General features: G+C 53.5%; 6 non-coding genes across 6 annotated transcripts; all 6 read right to left on the reverse strand.

The window, feature by feature from the left end:
* Positions 1–7968: 7968 nt before the first annotated feature.
* Positions 7969–8040, reverse strand: Trnat-agu. The gene has a single exon. It is a non-coding gene; the product is annotated as a tRNA-Thr (tRNA).
* Positions 8041–8361: 321 nt separating this feature from the next.
* Positions 8362–8434, reverse strand: Trnak-cuu. The gene has a single exon. It is a non-coding gene; the product is annotated as a tRNA-Lys (tRNA).
* A 432-nt stretch (positions 8435–8866) lies between these two features.
* Trnar-ucg lies at positions 8867–8939 on the reverse strand. The gene has a single exon. It is a non-coding gene; the product is annotated as a tRNA-Arg (tRNA).
* A 5011-nt stretch (positions 8940–13950) lies between these two features.
* On the reverse strand, positions 13951–14023 carry Trnak-cuu. Its single transcript has one exon. It is a non-coding gene; the product is annotated as a tRNA-Lys (tRNA).
* Positions 14024–14461: 438 nt separating this feature from the next.
* On the reverse strand, positions 14462–14534 carry Trnar-ucg. Its single transcript has one exon. It is a non-coding gene; the product is annotated as a tRNA-Arg (tRNA).
* A 6002-nt stretch (positions 14535–20536) lies between these two features.
* On the reverse strand, positions 20537–20608 carry Trnat-agu. The gene has a single exon. It is a non-coding gene; the product is annotated as a tRNA-Thr (tRNA).
* Between the last annotated feature and the right edge of the window lie 219 nt (positions 20609–20827).

Genomic DNA, 20827 nt, shown 5'->3' on the forward strand with positions numbered 1-20827 from the left:
TTCTCCCAAACGTCCACTAGATGAAAATCTTCGATTAAGGTGAGCAGCGCCGGGCATGGCGAATAACCAGGTACTTGGTCCTGCGGATGGAGGACACAGTTGAAATCGCCTCCCATGATAAGGCGATCATAACGTCCAGAAAACAGGGGCGCCACGTCATGTCCGAAGAAAGTGGACCGCTGCCGACGGTTCGTGGAGCCAGACGGAGCGTAGATATTGATGACGCGGGTGTCGAAGATGGTAACAGCCATGCCTCTTCCACAGGGAAGGATTGTCGTGTCCGTGAGTGGAATTCCTTCGCGTATGTAGAAAGCCACTCCACGCCCTGATTGATCACATGTGGACGTGTATGAGTCGTAGCCGTAGACTGGTGGTAGTGTGGCAACGCGTACTTCCTGAAGAAGGGCGACGTCGACGTCAGAGGCCCGAAGCATGTCACATAGGAGTTGCAGCTTGGGTGCAGTGCCGATCATGTTGATGTTCAGTGTGGCAAACCGGTATGTTTGTTTCAGTGGTGGTGGACGCGCATCTACCATCACCAAGGGAAGTAAGAGGAGGGCACCGACAGGAAGTCCCGTCCCATCAGCTCCAATGCCCCGCTTTTGATGTTAACAGGCAGCCTCGTCCGGCGGAGGTAACTCATCCGGAGGAGGGGGCGTACCTTCCTCAATGTCGTCGGCCCATGCTCCTGTGCCGTGGGTCTGTCCGATGTCCACGGGAATTTGGTCGTGGTGAGAGAGATCTGGAGTTGTTGGCGGGGAGACAGGCGTCTCAACCGGCGCACCGATCGTTACAATGTGCGTGGCGACCCCCATAGTGGTCCCGTCCTGCGAAACGTCTTGTTCATCGTGAAAGTTGTCCGCCGACCTCTGCGTGGAAATGTCGGCTGGTTGGGTGTCGTCTTCGTCGTCGCGGGTGGCGACGATTTGAGAGCCCATGGGTGAACGGCGACGGCGTTTGCGCCTACGTGGCGAGCGTTGTTTGCGCACGTGTTCCTCAGTGTCGGACGACGGCAAGGAGGAGCGTCGACCTGGTTCGAAGGCGTCGGTGGGTACAATGAAATTGTCAAACAGGTGTTGTGAAGATGTACTGGTCTCCTCAGCGTCCGGTGCGGGAGCCTGTTCGGCGGCAAGGTTGTCAGGTGGGACGTCTGTACCGTCCGTTGGTGACTGGGACGGTGGGACGTGCCGATCGGAAGGACCGGGCGACGGACTGGACGAAACTGTAGACGTGTCAAGAGCCGCTGCGTAAGTGACCGGTAGGGCGGTCATCGTGGGTGTGACGGACGCTTCCGACAACGGGAGCTGCGCGACACGTCGTTGAATGCATTCAGACCGTAGGTGACCTTCTTTCCCGCAACCGGAACAGGTCCGAGGTTGGCCGTCGTACATTATAATGGCACGGCAGCCTCCGATACGTAGATAGGAAGGCACGTGTTTCTGCAACTCGATGCGGACCTGTCTAACACCGTTTAAAACTGGATAGGTCTGAAATTGGACCCATCGTTCGGCAACATGTTCCAGAACGTTGCCATAGGGACGGAGCGCCTCGATGACGACGTCTGCAGGTAGTTCGAACGGCAGTTCGAAGATCCTTATCGTCCGTGTGCCGAGACCTGCGTGATCGACGGTAACGGGTCCGACGTTGCCGTCGGAATGACAGAAGCGCAGTCCACGTTTTGCCTCTTGAAGCACCTTGTCGCACGCCGCATCGTTGATCATTTTGACGTAGACGGTACTGCTAACTATGGACAAGTGGATACCAATCAGATCCGTTGGTGGTAATTTAACTTCATCGCGTATAAATCGTTCTACCTCCAAGGCCTTGGGTCGGGCGAAGTCGGAACAAAAGTTGAAACGTAATGTCTTCTTCCGATAGTTGTGCGCCATGGTGGTCTAGAAGTAAAACGGCACTTACAGCGGCCGAAGTAAACATAAACACACCGTGCGCGCCTCGCCCGCAGCGCTCTGGCTCGTGACCGCCTCGCAGCACTGCCGGCGGCAGACTGCCTTATCCATTAGGCCACACGGTCGCTGGCGTAATCTGCTTCCCCACACACACCTCATTTTCGCCATTTGTACGCTTGCCGGAATGAATTTCCCATCTTTGACGCAATTCTCCATCTCCAATTTCAGTACTAAAAAGGCGACGATACTTCTTGCTGTGTCCCATCGCAAGTTACATTCAAGCCCTTATGACACTGATCAAACAAGAGGTTGCAAATCAGCTTCAATCGCTTACTGCCATCTCAGTCGGTTGCAGAAGGTACCTCACCCTATGTCATACAATGGCGAGTTGCCGCTATTACCAAAGCGGCGGCGGCGCCGACAACCGCGAGGGTCTCTACCAGGGGTAGAAAATACATCACAAGAACTAACTATTTCACGTCGGCATTCTTCGGAGACTGCCAAAAGCAGCAGTTTCTGGTGCCTACTTTAATAGCACCATTCGCACTATTCATTTGCGAGAGCATTTCTTAAATACCGCACCCATTCATAATTTTTTTTATCCTTGACCGCTCTTTTCGAAAGGGCTACGGTAGAAGGGGCTGTTACAAAATTCATTTGCCTCCTCTGAGGATCGAACTCACGACCTCTGGTTTACTAGACCAGCGCTCTGCCACATTTTTCTTTTTTTTTTTTTTTTTTTGTATATATATATATATATATATATATATATATATATGAAGGAAGGTAAGAGAAAGGAGAAACAGAAACCTTTATTATTCACAAAATAAACATAGTACGTCCTGACACATAATAACTGTCCTGGAAGGAACCTCGCTGCCGTCCTACCATGCAGCATGAAATAACAACAAAATCAAAATGGGGCCACTTCCGGCACCCTAAAGAAAAGTATTTATGGATATGAAAACAAAATTTGAAGTACATCCAATCGCTAACTGTTCAAGGGTGAGTTTTTCGTAGTTCGCATACTCGCATAGTGTTCTTAGTCGATCACATTACTTGGTCGGTTTCACACCGAAAGCACCGCCGCTCATCTTTGCGCACCCGGCACACCCCAAGTACATGGCGGGTCCGCAAATACCGTTACCAGGAAATTGGCATACCAATCCTTGTACTTTTGTAGCCGTAATAGTTTCGTGTGTCCATCTTGCAAGTATTGCCAGTAATCCAGGACGTTCAGTAAGTTCGTACGTGTGTCTCTATAGATGTAATGGACCGTCATACCTGTGATCCACGCCACTGCGTTCGTCTTATGACGCGGAAAATACGTTTCCTCTGGAAAAAATACTATGTCAGAACAGACTGCTGTATAGATAGTACGCCGCATGAACGCTATTATCTTTCTTGCGAGAGTCCAGACAGCCAATGCCTCGCCGCAGACCAGCCGATGGTCGTCCGTATCCAGCACGCCGCATTGCTGACACAAGGGCGAATCCGCCAAATGTATTGCGTACTTTTTATCATTGGTAGGGTATTTTCTGTTGACGACAATGTACCATGTTGACCTGACAGATGTAGGTAGGTGGGGGTGGTGGACCGTGCGCCACACCACGTGCCAATTAACAGCTGGATGTTTGCGTTCCACCCCATTCCGGGCGATCTGTCGAAGAAGCAGATGGTACACGTCCTTCGATGTCGACTGTCGGGTCGTCGGTAAACGCTCTCTCACGTAACTGTGTTCCACGATGAACGTGCGCACATACGTTAAAGGGGGCGATATATGGCCGACACTGACTGTAGGAAGATGTGACGTGGGTACGAGTTCTTCGATGATCGTCCCCGTAAGCGAGTGATTCCTGTTGCCCCACCGTTTGAGCATAGTATTAATATACATGGCACGCGCCTTCTCGTGCACGTTCACTAAACCAACGCCCCCCTCTCGCGCTGGGAGGGTAAGCGTGTTGTACTGTACCTTAAAGAGTTGTCCCAGGCACACATAGTACCCAAAAGCCGCCTGAATCCTCATAGCCATCGTGCGCGTCAAGGGAAGAAGGTGCGTCAGGTGGCACATCATGGGCGCGAGATAAAGGTTGACGAGTAACACTCGCTGCAGCATATCCATCGACCGTAGGGCGTTTAGTCGTACTGCCGTGCGGACTCTGAGTAACAATCTTCGGTAGTTGTCCGCAGCCGTTCTCGCTGTCTCTTTATGAAAGGTGATACCCAAACAGCGGAGGGTTTCCACCGCAGGTAAGGGTCCTTCCGTTCCTGGTTCTAGTCCACGCCCCACATGCATGAATTGTGATTTTCGGTAGTTGACCACACTTCCAGCTGCCATCCCATACCTCTGTAGCCAATCCAGTGCTGTTTGAGTCTCCCTCTCATTCCGTACGAGGAACACAATATCATCTGCGTATGCTCTGCATTTGAATGATAATTGCCGTAGGGAGATCCCGCTAAGACGGCGGCGAAGGCCTGCGAGGCACGGTTCTAAGGCGATTGCATAAAGGAGGATCGATGAGGGGCAACCCTGTCTCACTGATCTTAAGATCTTAAAATACTCAGTTCTCCCTCCGTTGACCACCATCGCTGATCTGGCGCCGTGCAACAAACGCATCACAGCATTGGTCAATAATGGCGAGATACCCATCCTATTCATCACCGCCGCGAGGTACACATGATCCACGCGATCAAAAGCATGATCGAAATCTACTGCAACCATCGCCCCCCGGAGGCGGCATGCAGCCGCGAGGGCGACGACGTCACGATAGTCTCCCAAGGCTGTGTGGATATTACTGATGCCGCCAAGACAAGTCTGATCGGCATGTATTCGATTCTCCAGCGACTTTTTGATACGACTTCCCAGGATGCGCATGAAGATCTTGTAGTCACTATTAAGAAGGGTCAAGGGGCGATAATCACAAGGCCGTTTGCCACCACGGGGCTTCGGTATTGGTATCATGAGCCCTTCCGTGAATTGAATGTGAACCGGTACTTCTTGCTGCAGAAGCTCATTAAACATACATAGCCACATCGGTGTCATAATGGTTACAAAGGCACGGTAAAATTCCAACGGGAATCCGTCTGGACCTGGGGACTTGTTGCAAGCACCTCGTGTAATCGCTTCCTCCAGCTCTTCACACGTAATTTCAGATAACCCGTCCGCTTCCCCGTTCACACTCGTCGCGTCTGGGATCTCTTCCAGGACGTTCCCCAGCTCCCTCTGACCCTCCCCGTTGCTCGCATAGAATCTGCTAAAATGATCCGTGAACGCCTGTGCTATGCCCCTCTGTGTTGTAAAACGACGGCCATCGCCGAGATCGATCTCATGTATTAAATTCCTGCGTCTCCTTCGTCTTTCCTTTATCACATAATGCATCGAGGGAACCTCGTTGGGCAGGAAATCCTGCGACCTCGCGCGTATCATCGTACCTGCCATCCTCTGCTTCGCAAGTTGTACCAGCTTCGCTTTAACGGTGTACGGCCGTCTGGCGTTCTGGTGTAGGTGGTTGTGCTAACAGTTCCCGGAGAGCCGTAAAGTAAAACTCAGTGGTCGTGCGCTGCCATTGAGAAACTTCCTTCCCGTAACCTATTAACGTCCTCCGTAAAGCTGGCTTCGTGCACTCGATCCACCACTGCAGGACAGAACCGAAAGAATTTCGTCGACGGAGGCAGCCATGCCACGTGTCCTCCACCATGCGTCGGCATTCTGCATCTCGCAGGTGGGAGACGTTCATCTTCCAATTACCCCTCCGTCTCCACACCTGCTGTCTATTAAGGTTAACCGTACAAATATATGCGTCGTGGTCTGTAAATGCCGTCGGCCATATTTCTGCGTCCACCGTCGACGTTGCTAACGCCCTTGAAACGTAGATCCGGTCCAAACGGCCCGCGGAGTGGCTAGTAAAAAATGTATATCCTGGTTGGTTTCGATACTTCAGGTCCCATGTATCGACTAATTCCATCCCGTTGACCAGCTCCCTAAGTTCTTGGCTAGTAGTATAGTTAGGTTGTTGGTCCTTTCTATCGAGCACACAATTAAAATCTCCGCCGAGTATGCAACCATCGTATCGTCCCTGGAACAACGGTGTAACCTCATGGGCGTAAAAATCTGCTCTGTCTCTTCTCTTATCCGAGCCTGACGGTGCGTATACGTTGATCAAACGTATTCCACCTATGGTCACGGCCGTACCACGGGCAGAAGGCAAATATTCCACTTCGTCTGCACGTATCCCTTCCTTTAATAGAATAGCTGTGCCAACGCCCCTCTCGTCACACGGGGAACAGTAAATGTCGTAACCGTAAAAGTCCGAGGGGGGAAGTACCCGAACTTCTTGTAATAGTGCTAGGTCTTAATCCGCAGCCTTTATCATGTCACTGAGCATCTTGATTTTTACCGGCGTCCCAATGCTATTGATGTTAACAGACCCTATCCGATAAGCTTGTTGCATGGCTGTCAACGTAGATAGGGCACCGTACGGTCGCTAATTCTTCCGTACATAGGCTGCTGTCGTACTAACGTCCCCCGCCGTACCCTCATATGGTCTGCCGTTATTCCGTGCACCCTTCCGGTCTTACACCGGGAGAGTGCGTGGGAGCAGTTCCTCTAGCATCATCAGTTCCCCACGGGGGTGGGTCTTGTGACCAGTCCCCTAGTGTCCCATCGTTGTCGTGCGGTGCAGGCGCCGTAGCCTCCTCAGTAGCCTGTTGCCGTCGATCGAGCGCCTTCGCTGTGTCTGGAGCATCGTCAGCGGTAGGTCGTGCCGCCGTCCCGCTGGCCACCGTTGCATCCACGCTAGGCAGTTCTTCTGTATCCATGGTCGTCTGTTCTGTACCCGTAGACTTCTCAGAATTGTCTGCTAGATCAGAGTGGTCGTTCTCCACCGTGAGGCGACGCTTCTTCCGGCGTTTTGGTGATCGCTGTTTACGTTGCCGGGCCTCGGAATCAGAGGTCAGCATGGTCTCCAATTGTTCGTGGGGGGCGTCTGAATCATGCGCCGTCGTATGATCGACGTCTCCAAGTGCGTTACCTGAAGGGGCCGCAAGCGGAACCGAAGAGAGGGCGTCCTGTGACTGCTGCAGGCGGTCCACCGCAACGTCGTCTTTCTGTGGCTCGCCACGATCCGTCGCGGTCTGTGTGTTCTGGTACGCGTCTGTCTCGCGGCCCACGTCATCGCGTAATGCGGCGACGTAAGTCATGGGGAGCACAGTCGGATGCGGCGTGAGGGGTGGATCATCCCGTGGCAGCTGTAATAACCTTCGTTGAGCACACTCAGAACGTATGTGTCCCTCCTTCCCACATCCAGAGCACGTCCTTCGTTGTCCGTCGTAAATGACAATCGCCCGACAACCGGCGATGTATAAGTATGACGGGACGTGTTTTCGGAGTTCGATCCGTATTTGTCTGACGCCATTGAGGACAGGATACGTCTTGAAACTCGCCCATTTTTCAGCCACGTGGGATAGGACCGTTCCGTAAGGACGCAGGGCGTCTGTCACCAATTCTTCTGGCACTTCGAATGGAAGCTCAAATACGCGGATCGTTCGGAGGCCCATGCCGGCGTGTTCAACAGTTACCGCTCCAACATTCCCGTCCGAATGACAGAAACGAAGTCCTTGTCGGTGTCGAAGTAGTAGTTCGTCACATGCCGCTTCATTTATGAGCTTGACATAGACCACGCTGCTGACTATAGATAAGTGTATTCCAACTAGAACGTCAGGTTCGATTTTCACCTCGTCCCGTAAATAACGTTCGATCTCGTAAGCCTTCGGTCGAGCATATTCGTTAGCAAAACTAAATTTCAGTGTCGATTTGCGGAACGACAAAGCCATGATTCGTTCTATGTATACCGCCACACACCGCTACACACGTAACGTAAACACCTCTCGCGCAGACGTGCGGCAGGGACGTAAACACCGTCCGAACCGCTGCGCCGCCGAAGGCTGACTGTTTTTTATGTTCGTTGTTGCTCGATTAACTCCATTTTATTTTTTTAATTACAGAGGGCAGTTAACCCTCTGACCGAACACGCTGAGCTACCGTGCCGGCTATAAATTCATTTGCCTCCTGTGAGGATCGAACTCACGACCTCTGGTTTACTAGACCAGCGCTCTGCCACTGAGCTAAGGAGGCGCCTCCGAGCGCACATTTCGGGTACTTTGTTCATATGGACTAGTGAATCGGAGCCCTCCAGCTGGAAACGCACCGCATTAGCGACCATTATTTGTATTTAGTTAGCACAGCTGCTGCTTTCCTACACATCTCGCACGATATCTATATACGCCTAAAATTCCAAAACAACACATTTATTTCATTTCAGAGTTACTTTCAGCTTCAAAAACCATTCCTCTGATATTCATACGAAGCTAGGCATCGTCGTAACCCGTTACGTTCATTACGCAAGGCTCACGAGAGGGGCGCAGGTTGCATCCGCGTAGACACAAAATTTTGCGACGCCCAGCGTGGGGCTCGAACCCACGACCCTAAGATTAAGAGTCTCATGCTCTACCGACTTAGCTAGCCGGGCTCCACACAACGCGTTACGAGCCATACAGTATTTATGCGACCTGCGACTATCTATGGAAGATCCTTTTGACTACGGCTTATTTCTTGCTGCCACGAATGAGCTACAATCCTATTCAATGAAAAAAATTTTCCGAAAGGCATCAAATCTACTTGATATGATACGTGGCTATCAGCACCATTATTCAACACACATGCTCCACTGTGCGCAAACGCCGTAGCTCTTGGGTCCTGAGTCAGACGCAGTAGTTCCAAAAAAACTCTCCTGATCGGCACTGTGCCGAAAATTTCGCTACACAACCCCTTTGTCTTGCTTGAGCTTCAGGTAGACGCCGGTTTGCAGCCAGGAAGCGCACAGCAGCAACTTTCAACTAGTTTTGTGGTACTCAAACAACACAGTAAAACAGCATGCATCTTTTGCAGAACTGGAAAAACTCGACTGTGACAGGATTCGAACCTGCAATCTTCGGATCCGAAGTCCGACGCCTTATCCATTAGGCCACACGGTCACTGGCGCAATAAGCTTCCCCACACACACCTCATTTTCGCCATTTGTACGCTTGCCGGAATGAATGTCCCATCTTTGACGCAATTCTCCATCTCCAATTTCAGTACTAAAAAGGCGACGCTACTTCTTGCTGTGTCCCATCGCATGTTACATTCAAGCCCTTATGACGCTGATCAAACAAGAGGTTGCAAATCAGCTTCAATCGCATACCGCCGTCTCAGTCGGTTGCAGAAGGTACCTCACCCTATGTCATACAATGGCGAGTTGCCGCTATTACCAAAGCGGCGGCGGCGCCGAAGACGACGACGACGACGACGACGACGACGACAACCGCGAGTGTCTGTACCAGGGGTAGAAAATACATCACAAGAACTAAGTTTTTCACGTCGGCATTCTCGGGAGACTGCCAAAAGCAGCAGTTTTTTTTTTCATTTATTGAATTTCAATTCCCCCCGAAGGGGGCGGGCTGGCAGCAGCTTAGTATGCCGCTCTTCAGCCGACAGATTTTGTGACAAAGGTCAAGAGAACAAATAATAAAAAACAGGCGATAAAATCGGAGACTTAGAGAGTAACAAGGCGAAAAGAAATCGTGGAACTTAAAACAACAACAGAGGGATGATGATGCTAAGAAAAATACATACGAAGCAGACAGGGAAAACAATAGACAATTAAAATACACGGCGACAGTCTGGATTCTGTTCGCAAAGGACATAAAATTCACACTTAGCGACAGCATGGTTTCTGTTCGCAACACGAGAAAGACAAACAACACTGAATAGTCACTGGAACACTGCACTAAAAAGTTGGCAAATATGACACCACAGTCGAGAGCAGGTGTGGGGAAACTGGACAGAAGAGGGGAAAACAAAAAAGGGGGGAAAGGAGAGTAAAAGCGAAGGGGGGAGCCGGGAAAGGAGCTGAAGGAGGATGAGGACCCATAAGAGGGGGGGGGGGGCAGAAGCGACAGGGAGTGGGGTAGGCAGAGGAGGGGAATACAAAAGGACTGGGGGGGAGAAGGAGGTAGGGAGAGGTTGAGTGGGGAGAAAACAGGACGGAAGGGGGGGGAAGAGGGAGCCCAGGGAAAGGACAGAGGAAAGGAGGGGGATTGAGGATCAGAGTTGATGGGAAGGATAAATGGAGGGAGAGAGGGCGTCATCCGGGAGGGGGAGTTGACGGAAGCCACCTTGGGATAGGAGATGGAGGGTGGAGAGATGGAGGGTAGGGGGGACACAACAGTGAAGACGTGGCAGGGGGCAGGGATGGGAGAGGAGAGGAGCAACCAGGGGGTGAGGGGGTTCGAGACGGCGGGAGGTGTAGAGGATGCGGATATGTTCGAGGAATAGGAGCAGATGGGGGAAAGGAATGAGATCATAGAGGATCCGCGTGGGGGACGGGAGGCGGATACGGAAGGCGAGGCGGAGTGCATGACGCTCAAGGATCTGGAGGGACTGATAGAATTTGGGGGGGGGCAGATATCCAGGCAGGACTGGCATAACAGAGGATGGGACGGATGAAGGATTTGTAGGTGTGGAGGATGGTAGAGGGGTGCAACCCCCATGTCCAGCCAGAGAGGAGTTTGAGGAGTCGGAGGTGGTTGTGGGCTTTGGATTGGATGGAGCGGAGATGAGGTATCCAGGTGAGGTGACGGTCAATGGTGAGGCCAAGGTAGGTGAGGGTGGGGGTGAGGCGGACAGGATGTGCGCAGACAGTAAGGGAGAAATCCAGGAGCCGGAAGGAGCGAGTGGTACGACCTACGATGATTGCCTGGGTCTGGGAAGGATTGAGTTTCAGGAACCAATGGTTACACCATGCAGCAAAAAGGTCAAGGTGATTCTGGAGAAGGCGTTGGGACCGTTGGAGGGTAGGTGCGAGGGCGAGGAATGCGGTGTCATCAGCATATTGCAAGAGGTGTACTGGAGGGGGGCTTGGGGCATATCTGCCGTGTACAGGAGGTAGAGGAGAGGGGAGAGGACAGAGCCCTGGGGCACACCGGCAGAGGGGTAGAAGGTGTGGGAGTGGCATGATGGATGGTAACATTGGAGGGGCGGTGGGAGAGGATGGAGGCCACCAGATGGATGTAGTTGATAGGAAGGGCGTAGGTTTGGAGTTTAAACAGGAGACTGGGATGCCAGACACGGTCGTAGGCCTTTTCGAGGTCAAGTGAGACAAAAATGGCGGAGCGACGGGAGTTAAGCTGGAGGGAGAGGAGATGAGTGAGGCAGAGGAGTTGGTCATCAGCAGAGAAGGAAGGTCGAAAGCCACGTGGTGTTTGGGAGGAGGTGGTTTTGGTGGAGGTGGAGATGGATGCGCCGGGAAAGGATGGATTCCAAGAGCTTGCTGAACACCGATGTGAGACAGATAGGACGATAGGAAGTGGCATCAGATGGAGGCTTATTGGGTTTGGAGAACATCAGGATACGGGAGGTTTTCCACAGGTCGGGATAGAAGCCAGTGGCAAGGATGACATTGTAGAGGGTGGCAAGGAGGGAAAGGAAGGAGGGAGGGCAGTGTTTGAGGTGGCGGTAGGTAACGCAGTCGTGGCCGAGAGCAATGTTGCGTTTATTGCGGAGTGTGAGGCTGATGTCCTGTGTAGTGATGGGAGTGTTAAGTGCAGATGGTGGGGTGTGGCCCAAGTACTGGAAGCTAGGAGCAAGGGGAGGAACAGAGGTATTCGTACGGTCCATGGCATCAGGGAAGAGGGAATAATCAAAGTGGGGATCATCTGGGATGGAAAAAACATCAGAGAGGTGGGAGGCAAAGTGGTTGGCCTTACTGAGGTTGTCAGGAAAGGGACGGTCATTAAGGAGGAGAGGGTACTGGGGGGTGGGGCGGTTCCCAGTAAGGCGGTGGAAAGCAGACCAATACTTGGAAGAGTTGATGGGGAGCGTGGTGTTGAGTTGTGTACATGTCTGGCGCCAGGCTCGGCGTTTCTTCGCAACAAGCAGCTTGGGAATTTGTCACTGTAATTGCCGGTGGCGGGTAAGTGTATCCCGGTCAAGAGTGTGGAGAAAAGAGCGGTAGAGGCGGCGGGACTCTCGAAGGAGAAGGACGGCCTGTGGAGGCAGGGAGGGGCAGTGAGGGTGGATGGCTTTGGTGGGGATATGGGTGGCGACGGCGTCAGACAATGTCTGGTGCAGGAAGGCAGCAGCGCGAGCGATGTCATCAGGAGACTGGAGGGTAAGGTCGTGGCCGTCAACCTTGGTGTGAATGGAATCCCGGTAGGCATCCCAGTTGGCACGGGAGTAATCATGGACAAGTTTAGGAGGGACGTCAGGGCGAGGAGCGCGGTGGGGATGGCGACCGTTAGAGAGAGTGAGGAGGACAGGAGCATGGTCACTGCCAATGAGGTCAAGGACATCCACGGTGATGCGCAAAAGGAGGTCTGGAGAGGCAAGGACCACATCAGGAGTGGTGTTGGATTCGGGCCGGGTGTGCTGAGGCAGGGGAACCAGGTCTCCCTGGAGAGTGGTGAGAAAGTGATGCCACCGCCGGAGGTCGGCAGGATCACGGCTGTGGATATTGAGGTCGGCGGCAATCACGTAGGTGGAGAAGGTGCGGTCAATGTGGGCCAGGAAATCGTACGGGATGGGGTGCGTGGGCGGACATAAATGGTGACACAGGTGATGGTAAGGGCGGGGAAGAAGAGGCTGAGGGTGAGATGCTCGGCAGGATTGTTAAGGAGAGGTTGGGGCCGGACAGGGAGGTGCTTGAGGTGGCCTATAGCAACTCCGCCACACGCGAGAGGGTACGGGTTATCGGTGCGATGTAGAGTGTAAGGAGCCGTGGAGACGGAGATACGAGGTTGAAGGAAGGTTTCATTTAGGACGAAGGCATCCACGCGGTGCTGATGTAGGGTGTGGAGGAAGAGGAGTTTGTGGGTGGGCAGGGAGCGAATGTTGCGGTACAGGATACGGTACAGTTGTTGTACCATGGGAGTGGAGGGTTAGACAAGGGTGGTGAGGGGGGTGAAGGTGAAGTGGGCCTGGTTGTGGGAGTATGTGGCATAGGTGGTAAGATGGAAGATGGAACGGGCAGCGAGGGCGATTTGGGAAAGAGTGTGTGAGCGCTGGAAGGGGTGGATGTTTTGGAGCACAATGGTGGTGAAACGGATGATGTCCTCAGCAGTAGGGGGAGGGCGGAGCGAGTTGTTGTGGATGGGGTCATCAACAGGACGGACAGGCACGGTGAGCTCAGGGGTTACTGGTGGAGGTTTTGCTTTACACTTCGAGGAGTAGGTAGGATGTGGTTCGTTGCAAGTGTTGCAGGAGGGGGGAGAGGTGAGGTTGGGGCAATGCTTGAGGAAGTGGGAAGCTTTGCAGTAGGGACAAGTAGGGGGGTTCCTGCAGGCAGAGGTAATGTGGTCGTTGTAGGTGAGACAGCGTTGGCAGCGGTAGGATTGGACGGGGGAACGGGAGGGGTCCACCTTATGGCGCTGATTGTAGATGAGGGCTCCCTCGGTGAGGAGGTGGTCAATGGAGGAGGAGGATTCGGTGAATATCCGCATGAGAAAAGTCGGCCCGGCATCATTGAAGATGCGACGGGCCGAGCGGATTTCAATGTCGGGGCGGGAGTTGAGTTCCGCCAACACCTCAGCCTCCGTGATCACGGGGCTAAGCTTCGTGATCACAGCGGTGAATGTTGGCGGACGCCGGGGAGGTTGAGGCTGATGGGGAGAGGACGGGGTGTGGTACGCCGCCTGGCGCACTTTTCGGGTACTTTATTCTTATGGCCTAGTGAATCGGAGCCCTTCAGCTGGAAACGCACCGCATTAGCGACCATTATTTGTATTTAGTTAGCACAGATGCTGCTTTCCTACGCATCTCACACGATATCGATGTACGCCTAAAATTCCAAAACAACACATTTATTTCATTTCAGAGTTACTTTCAGCTTCAAAAACCATTCCTCTGTTATTCATACGAAGCTAGGCATCGTCGTAACCCATTACGTTCATTACGCAAGGCTCACGAGAGGGGCGCAGGTTGCATCCGCGTAGACACAAAAATTTGCGCTGCCCAGCGTGGGGCTCGAACCCACGACACCGAGATTAAGAGTCTCATGCTCTACCGACTTAGCTAGCCGGGCTCCACACAATGCGTTACGACTCACACAGTATTTATGAGACCTGCGACCATCTATGGAAGATCCTTTAGACTACAGATTATTTCCTGCTGCCACAAATGAGCTACAATCCTATTCAATGAAAAAAATTTTCCGAAAGGCATCACATCTACTTGAAATGATACGTGGCTATCAGCACCATTATTCAACACACATGCTCGACTGTGCGTAGACGCCTGTGGCGTAGCTCTTGGGTCCTGAGTCAGACGCAGTAGTTCCAAAAAAACTCTCCTGATCGGCACTGTGCCGAAAATTTCGCTACACAACCCCTTTGTGTTGCTTGAGCGTCAGGTAGGCGCCCGTTTGCAGCCAGGAAGCGCACAGCAGCAACTTTCAACTAGTTTTGTGTTACTCAAACAACACAGTAAAACAGCATGCATCTTTTGCAGAACTGGAAAAACTCGACCGTGACAGGATTCGAACCTGCAATCTTCGGATCCGAAGTCCGACGCCTTATCAATTAGGCCACACGGTCACTGGCGCAATAAGCTTCCCCACACACACCTCATTTTCGCCATTTGTACGCTTGCCGGAATGAATGTCCCATCTTTGACGCAATTCTCCATCTCCAATTTCAGTACTAAAAAGGCGACGCTACTTCTTGCTGTGTCCCATCGCAAGTTACATTCAAGCCCCTATGACGCTGATCAAACAAGAGGTTGCAAATCAGCTTCAATCGCTTACTGCCATCTCAGTCGGTTGCAGAAGGTACCTCACCCTATGTCATACAATGGCGAGTTGCCGCTATTACCAAAGCGGCGGCGGCGCCAACGACGACGACGACAACCGCAAGAACTAAGTTTTTCACGTCGGCATTCTCGGGAGACTGCCAAAAGCAGCAGTTTTTTTTTTTTTTTTTTTCTTTATTGTATTTCAATTCCCCATCGGGGCGGGCTGGCAGCAGCATATGCGCTGCTCTTCAGCCGAAAGACATAGAACAAAACAATAGAAGACTTTAAAAACAGCAAAGGAGAGAAGAAGGCGATCATAGATATAAAAAGGGAGAACATCATGGAAGGCAATAGACAAAGAAAAAAACGGGGTGACTGTAAAATGGAGATAAAAAAAACTGTTTAAAAGTAGCACACACAAAAAGCCACGCACTGCGATGATTAAAAGAACAGAGGGCATAGTATGACTGGAGCATAAAGGTGTTGACGGATGGCATAGCACACAACGTAACACTGACGGCGAACCTCAAGGCAGTACACAATTAAAATCACACCTCTGGACGCACACGAGAAACAGCACGAAACACAACACTGATGTGGCACACTGATGATGATCAATACAGAGGATCTGCCAGGTTCAAGGAGATGAGGGAGACCTGAAGAAGGGAGGGAGGGGAAGAGATGGGGGAGGGGAATGGGGGGCGCTCGGAAGAGGGCCAGGTAGGGAGGGATGTGGGAAGGAGAGAGGCAAGTATGGGGTGCTGGGTCTCAGGGGAGGGGGGGATGGAGGAAAATCCGCTCTGGGAGAAGGAGGAAAGAGGAGAAGGGGGCCCTGGGGAGGGGGGGGGGGGGAACAGGGCCGGGTTATAGTTGGAAGGAAGGGTATATGTCACGGCGAAGTTCGTCATCCGGGAGGGGGAGGCGTTGGAAATTGCCCTGATGAAGGAGATGGAGGGTGTGGAGGTGGAGAGAGGGAGGGATACAGCGATAGAGGCGCGGCAGCGGGCGAGGGGTGGAGAGGAAGGAGGAAACCAGAGGGTGGGGGGGATCAACCCTGCGAACAATGTAAAGGATGCGGAGATGTTGGAGGAACAAGAGGAGGAGGGGGAAGGGGATCAGTTCATACAGGAGCCGTGTGGGGGAAGGAAGGCGGATACGGAAGGCAAGGCGGAGCACATGGCGTTCAAGAATTTGGAGAGCCTTGTAAAAGCGGGTGGGGGCGGAGATCCAGGCGACGCTGGCATAACAGAGGATAGGATGGATGAGGGATTTGTAGGTGTGGAGGATGGTAGAAGGATGCAATCCCCATGTCCGGCCGGACAGGAGTTTCAGCAGGCGGAGGCGGGAATAGGCTTTCTGCTGGATGGTCGGGAGATGAGGGGTCCAGGTGAGGTGTCGGTCAAGGGTGAGGCCAAGGTATTTCAGGGTGGGGGTGAGTTGGATAGGACGACCATAAAGGGTGAGGTAGAAATCTTGGAGGCGAAAGGAGCGAGTGGTACGGCCTATGATGATTGCCTGGGTTTTGGAGGGGTTGAGACGGAGGAGCCACTGGTTACACCAAGTGGTGAACTGGTTAAGGTGGGTTTGGAGGATACGCTGAGACCGTTGAAGGGTAGGATAGAGAGCCAGGAAGGCGGTGTCATCAGCATATTGGAGAAGGTGAACTGGTGGGGGTGGCTGGGGCATATCAGCTGTATACAAGAGATAAAGGAGAGGGGAGAGGACAGAACCCTGGGGGACGCCAGCCATGGGATAAAAGATACGGGAGTTGGTGTTGTGGAGGGTGACATAGGAAGGACGGTGCGAGAGGAAGGAAGTGACCAGACGGACAAAATTGATAGGCAGGGCGTAGGTTTGGAGTTTAAAGAGGAGACCGGGATGCCATACACGGTCATAGGCATTTTGGAGGTCAAGGGAAACAAAAATGGCGGAGCGACGGGAGTTGAGCTGGAGGGACAGAGGGTGAACAAGGTTGAGGAGTTGGTCGTCAGCAGAGAAGGAGGGTCGGAAGCCACACTGGGTAAGGGGGAGGAGGTGGTGTTGAGCAAGGTGCCGATGGATACGGTGGGAGAGGATGGATTCAAGGACCTTACTGAAGACGGAGGTGAGGCAGATGGGACGATAGGAAGAGGCGGCAGAAGCGGGTTTGTTGGGTTTGAGGAAGAGGAGGACGCGGGAGGTCTTCCACAGGTCAGGGTAGAAGCCAGTAGAGAGGATGACATTATAGAGATGGGCGAGGACAGTTAGGAAGGAATAGGGGCTTTCTCGAAGGTGACGGTAGGTGACACAGTCGTGACCATGGGCCGTGTTGCGTTTGGACTGGAGGAGAAGTTTAATGTCTTGTGCTGTGATGGGAGTGTTGACGTCGGAGGGGGGGCAACTGCCCCAAGTACTGGAGACTAGGAGCAAGTGGAGCGACTGAGGTATCAGCAAGTTCCATGACGGTGGGGAAAAGAGAATAATCAAAGTGGGGATCATCGGGGATGGAGAAGACCTCAGAAAGGTGGGAAGCGAAGTGGTTGGCCTCACTGAGGTTGTCTGGAAGGGGGCGATCGTTATGGAGAAGGGGGTAGTGGGGAGCGGAAAGGGAACCAGTAAGACGATGGAAGGCAGACCAGTACTTGGAGGAGTTGATAGGGAGGGTGGCATTGAGTCGTGTGCAGGTCTGGCGCCAGTCCCGGCGTTTCGTTGCTGTAATAAGGTTCCGTACGTGTCGCTGTATTTGCCGGTGGCGTTGGAGTGTATCCCTGTCACGAGTGCGGAGGAAGGAGCGATAGAGGCGGCGGGATTCACGGAGGAGGAGGACAGCCCGCGGAGGGAGAGTGGGACGGTGTGCGTGGATGGTTTTAGTAGGAACATGGGCCTCCACGGCGTCAGTAATTACCGTCTGAAGGAAGGACGAGGCGCGGATGATGTCGTCAGGATGGCGATAGGTAAGAGGGTGGCTTTCGACCTGGGTGGAGATGGAGTCCCGGTAGGCATCCCAGTTGGCATGGCGATAGTCATGGACGACCTTGGGAGGGGGTGCAGGTTGCGGAGCCGGAGGGGGGCGGTTTGCAGACGTTATGGTGAGAAGGACAGGGAGGTGATCGCTACCTGTGGGGTCAAGGACGGCGACAGTGATACGCCCAAGGAGGTTGGCGGAGGCAATGACAACATCGGGGGTGGTGTTACTTTCGGGTCGGGTGTGCTGGAGAATGGGAACAAGGTCACCCTGGATTGTGGAGATGAACTGATGCCACCGCCGAAGGGCAGCAGGAGTGCGGCTATGGATGTTGAGGTCGGTGGCAATCACATAGGTGGAGAAGGTGTGGTCAATCTGTGAGATGAAGTCATAAGGAAGAGGAGCAGTGGAGTGGACATAGATGGTGGCACAGGTAATGGTGAGGGAGGGGAAGAAGACGCTAAGGATAAGGTGTTCAGTGGGGTCATTGAGGAGAGGTTGTGGCCGGACGGGGATATGCTTAAGGTGGCCAATCGCGACTCCACCCTGCGCACGAGGACCAGGAGCATCAGTGCGGTGGAGGATATAGGGGGAGGTGCGGATAGAATGGTGGGGCTGGAGAAAGGTTTCGTTCAAGAGGAAGGTGTCGACCTGGTGGTGGGAGAGGGTGTGCATGAGGAGGTATTTGTTGGAGCGGAAGGAGCGAATGTTCTGGAAGAGGATGCGAGACTCGTGCCGCGCCATGACGGGAAGGAGGGGGGGAAGAGAGGGAAGGGATGAGACTTAAACGAGGGTGTCGAGGCAGGTGAAGGTGAAGTGGGCTTGGTTGTGGGAGTAAGTGGCGAAGGTGTTCAGGTGGAAAACAGAGCGAGCAGCAAGGGATCTTTGTTGGAAGGTGTGCGGGCGCTGAAAAGGGTGAATGTTTTGGAGGACAACGGTAATGAACCGGATGATGTCCTCGGCCGTGGGGGGCGGACGGAGGGAATTTTTAGGATGGACAGGAGGATCGACGGGACGAACTGGGACTGTAAGTTGAGGGGTGGCTGGAGGGGGTTTAGCTTTACACTTGTGGGAGTACGTGGGATGGGGGCCATTGCAGGTATTACAGGAAGGAGGAGCAGCGAGGTTGTGGCAGTTCTTGAGAAAGTGGGGGCCTTGCAATGGGGACAGGTGGGGGGGTTTTTGCAGTTGGGAGTCAGGTGGTCATTGTACATCAGGCACCGTTGGCAACGGTAGGATTGGGGAGGGGATTTGGAGGATTCAACAGGGTGGCGACAGTGGTATATCAGGGCACCCTGGGTGAGGAGATGGTCTATGGACGGGGCGGACTCTGAGAATACCCGCATGAGGTAGGTGGGACCAGAGGCATTGTGGATACGGCGGGCAGAGCGGATTTCCAAGTCCGGGTGGGAATTCAGTTCTACCAACACTTCATCCTCTGTGATCACCGGGCTGAGCTTAGTGATCACAGCTGTGTAGGTGGGGGGGGGGGGGCGACGGGGAGGCTGGGGCTGACGAGGAGTGGAAGCAGAAAGGAAGGGTGTCAGAGAGGCGTGGGGGCCAAACATAACTCGTGGGAGTTTTCGCAGGAGGTCTGTGTGAAATGATGGGGACGGGGACTTGATAAGGACTGAGTCCCTGCGGGGAATGAGTTGGGAGATGGGAGCACCAGGTAAGTACTTTCGTATTTCCTTGGTGAGGGTACGAGCGTCGAGGAACTTAGGATCGGGAGTTGACAGGACAAAGGTGTGGAGGGTGGGGGCCAAGGTAGGGGTGGCTGGAGGAGGGGTGGTGTCCATAGTGATGGCAGGGGGAGGGGGAGGTGGTGTTGATTTTTTGTGGGAAGTGGCGGGAGCAGAGTCGGTAAGGACGCGCTTGTGGGGTTTTTTGGAGACAGGAGGCTGGGAGGAGGGGAGAGGGACGGGGAGGAGAGGGAGGTGGCGGGTGGCAGATCCCTGTGGCGTAGTGGAGGCACCGGGAGAAGCAGCTGGTTCAGAGGTGGCGATGGTGGCTCGGCGCAACGTGATGCGTGCGGGAGATGCAGAAGACGACGCGACGGGGTCGGTGAGAGAGGGGAAGCCAACCACCTGAGGGGCGGCAGCAGAGGCGGCAACAGAGGCGTACGTGAGGGCGGGGGTAGTAGTGGGAGCTGTTGAGGGTGTGGAGGCTGGAGGAAGGGTGTAGAGGTGTGGGTATACATCAGGGGAGGAGATAGGGGGGTGGGTAAGTGGAGGAAGGGAAGGGGAGGTGGAAGGAGGGAGGCCAGAGGCGGCACTCCAGGAAGTGACTGTGGGAGAGGGGGAGGGGGAGGTGTAGATGACGGTGGAGGTGGGAGTACTCATTGCAGACGAACGGCGACGGACAGACGGACGTGCAGCAGGCGGCGTCGGCGTCGGCGTCGGCGATGGGCAGCGGCGAACAGCAGGCGGCGTCGGCTGCGTCGGTGGCGGCGAACAGACGGACGAACAGCAGGCGGCGGCGGCGGCGGCGGCAGCGGTGGCGACGACGGCGATGGACAGCCAGCAGGCAGGCGGACGGACGGACGGACGAACGAACGAACGAACGAACGAACGAACAGCGTCAGCAGCGGGCAGACAGACAGACAGACAGACACACACAATCTTCGAAGACGGAGATTCCACCCTGAGAGTAGCCCAGGCTTTGCAATCTGACGCTTTCGAAGGAGGGGATCCAACCCTCTAGATGAAAAGCAGCAGCTTCTGGTGCCTACTTTAATAGCACCATTCGCACTATTCATTTGCCAGAGCATTTCCTAAATACCGCACCCATTCATAATTTTTTTTATCCTTGACCGCTTTTTTCAAAAGGGCTACGGTAGAAGGGGCTGTTACCAAATTCATCTGCCTCCTGTGAGGATCGAACTCACGACCTCTGGTTTACTAGACCAGCGCTCTGCCACTGAGCTAAGGAGGCGCCGCCTGGCGCGCTTTTCGGGTACTTTATTCTTATGGACTAGTGAATCGGAGCCCTCCAGCTGGAAACGCTGTGTGCTCCCTGCCGCCGTTGGATAAGCAGCTGAGCAGCAAGTCGTATACACCTAGCTCACTCATTTGTTACATAGTTTAATTCTTAATTTCTCTGCGTGTTTTTGGTACTTGCATTGTTTAATTCATAAATTTCGGGCGTATTATA

Source organism: Schistocerca americana, chromosome 7 (assembly GCF_021461395.2).
Source record: "Schistocerca americana isolate TAMUIC-IGC-003095 chromosome 7, iqSchAmer2.1, whole genome shotgun sequence".
NCBI lineage: Eukaryota > Metazoa > Arthropoda > Insecta > Orthoptera > Acrididae > Schistocerca > Schistocerca americana.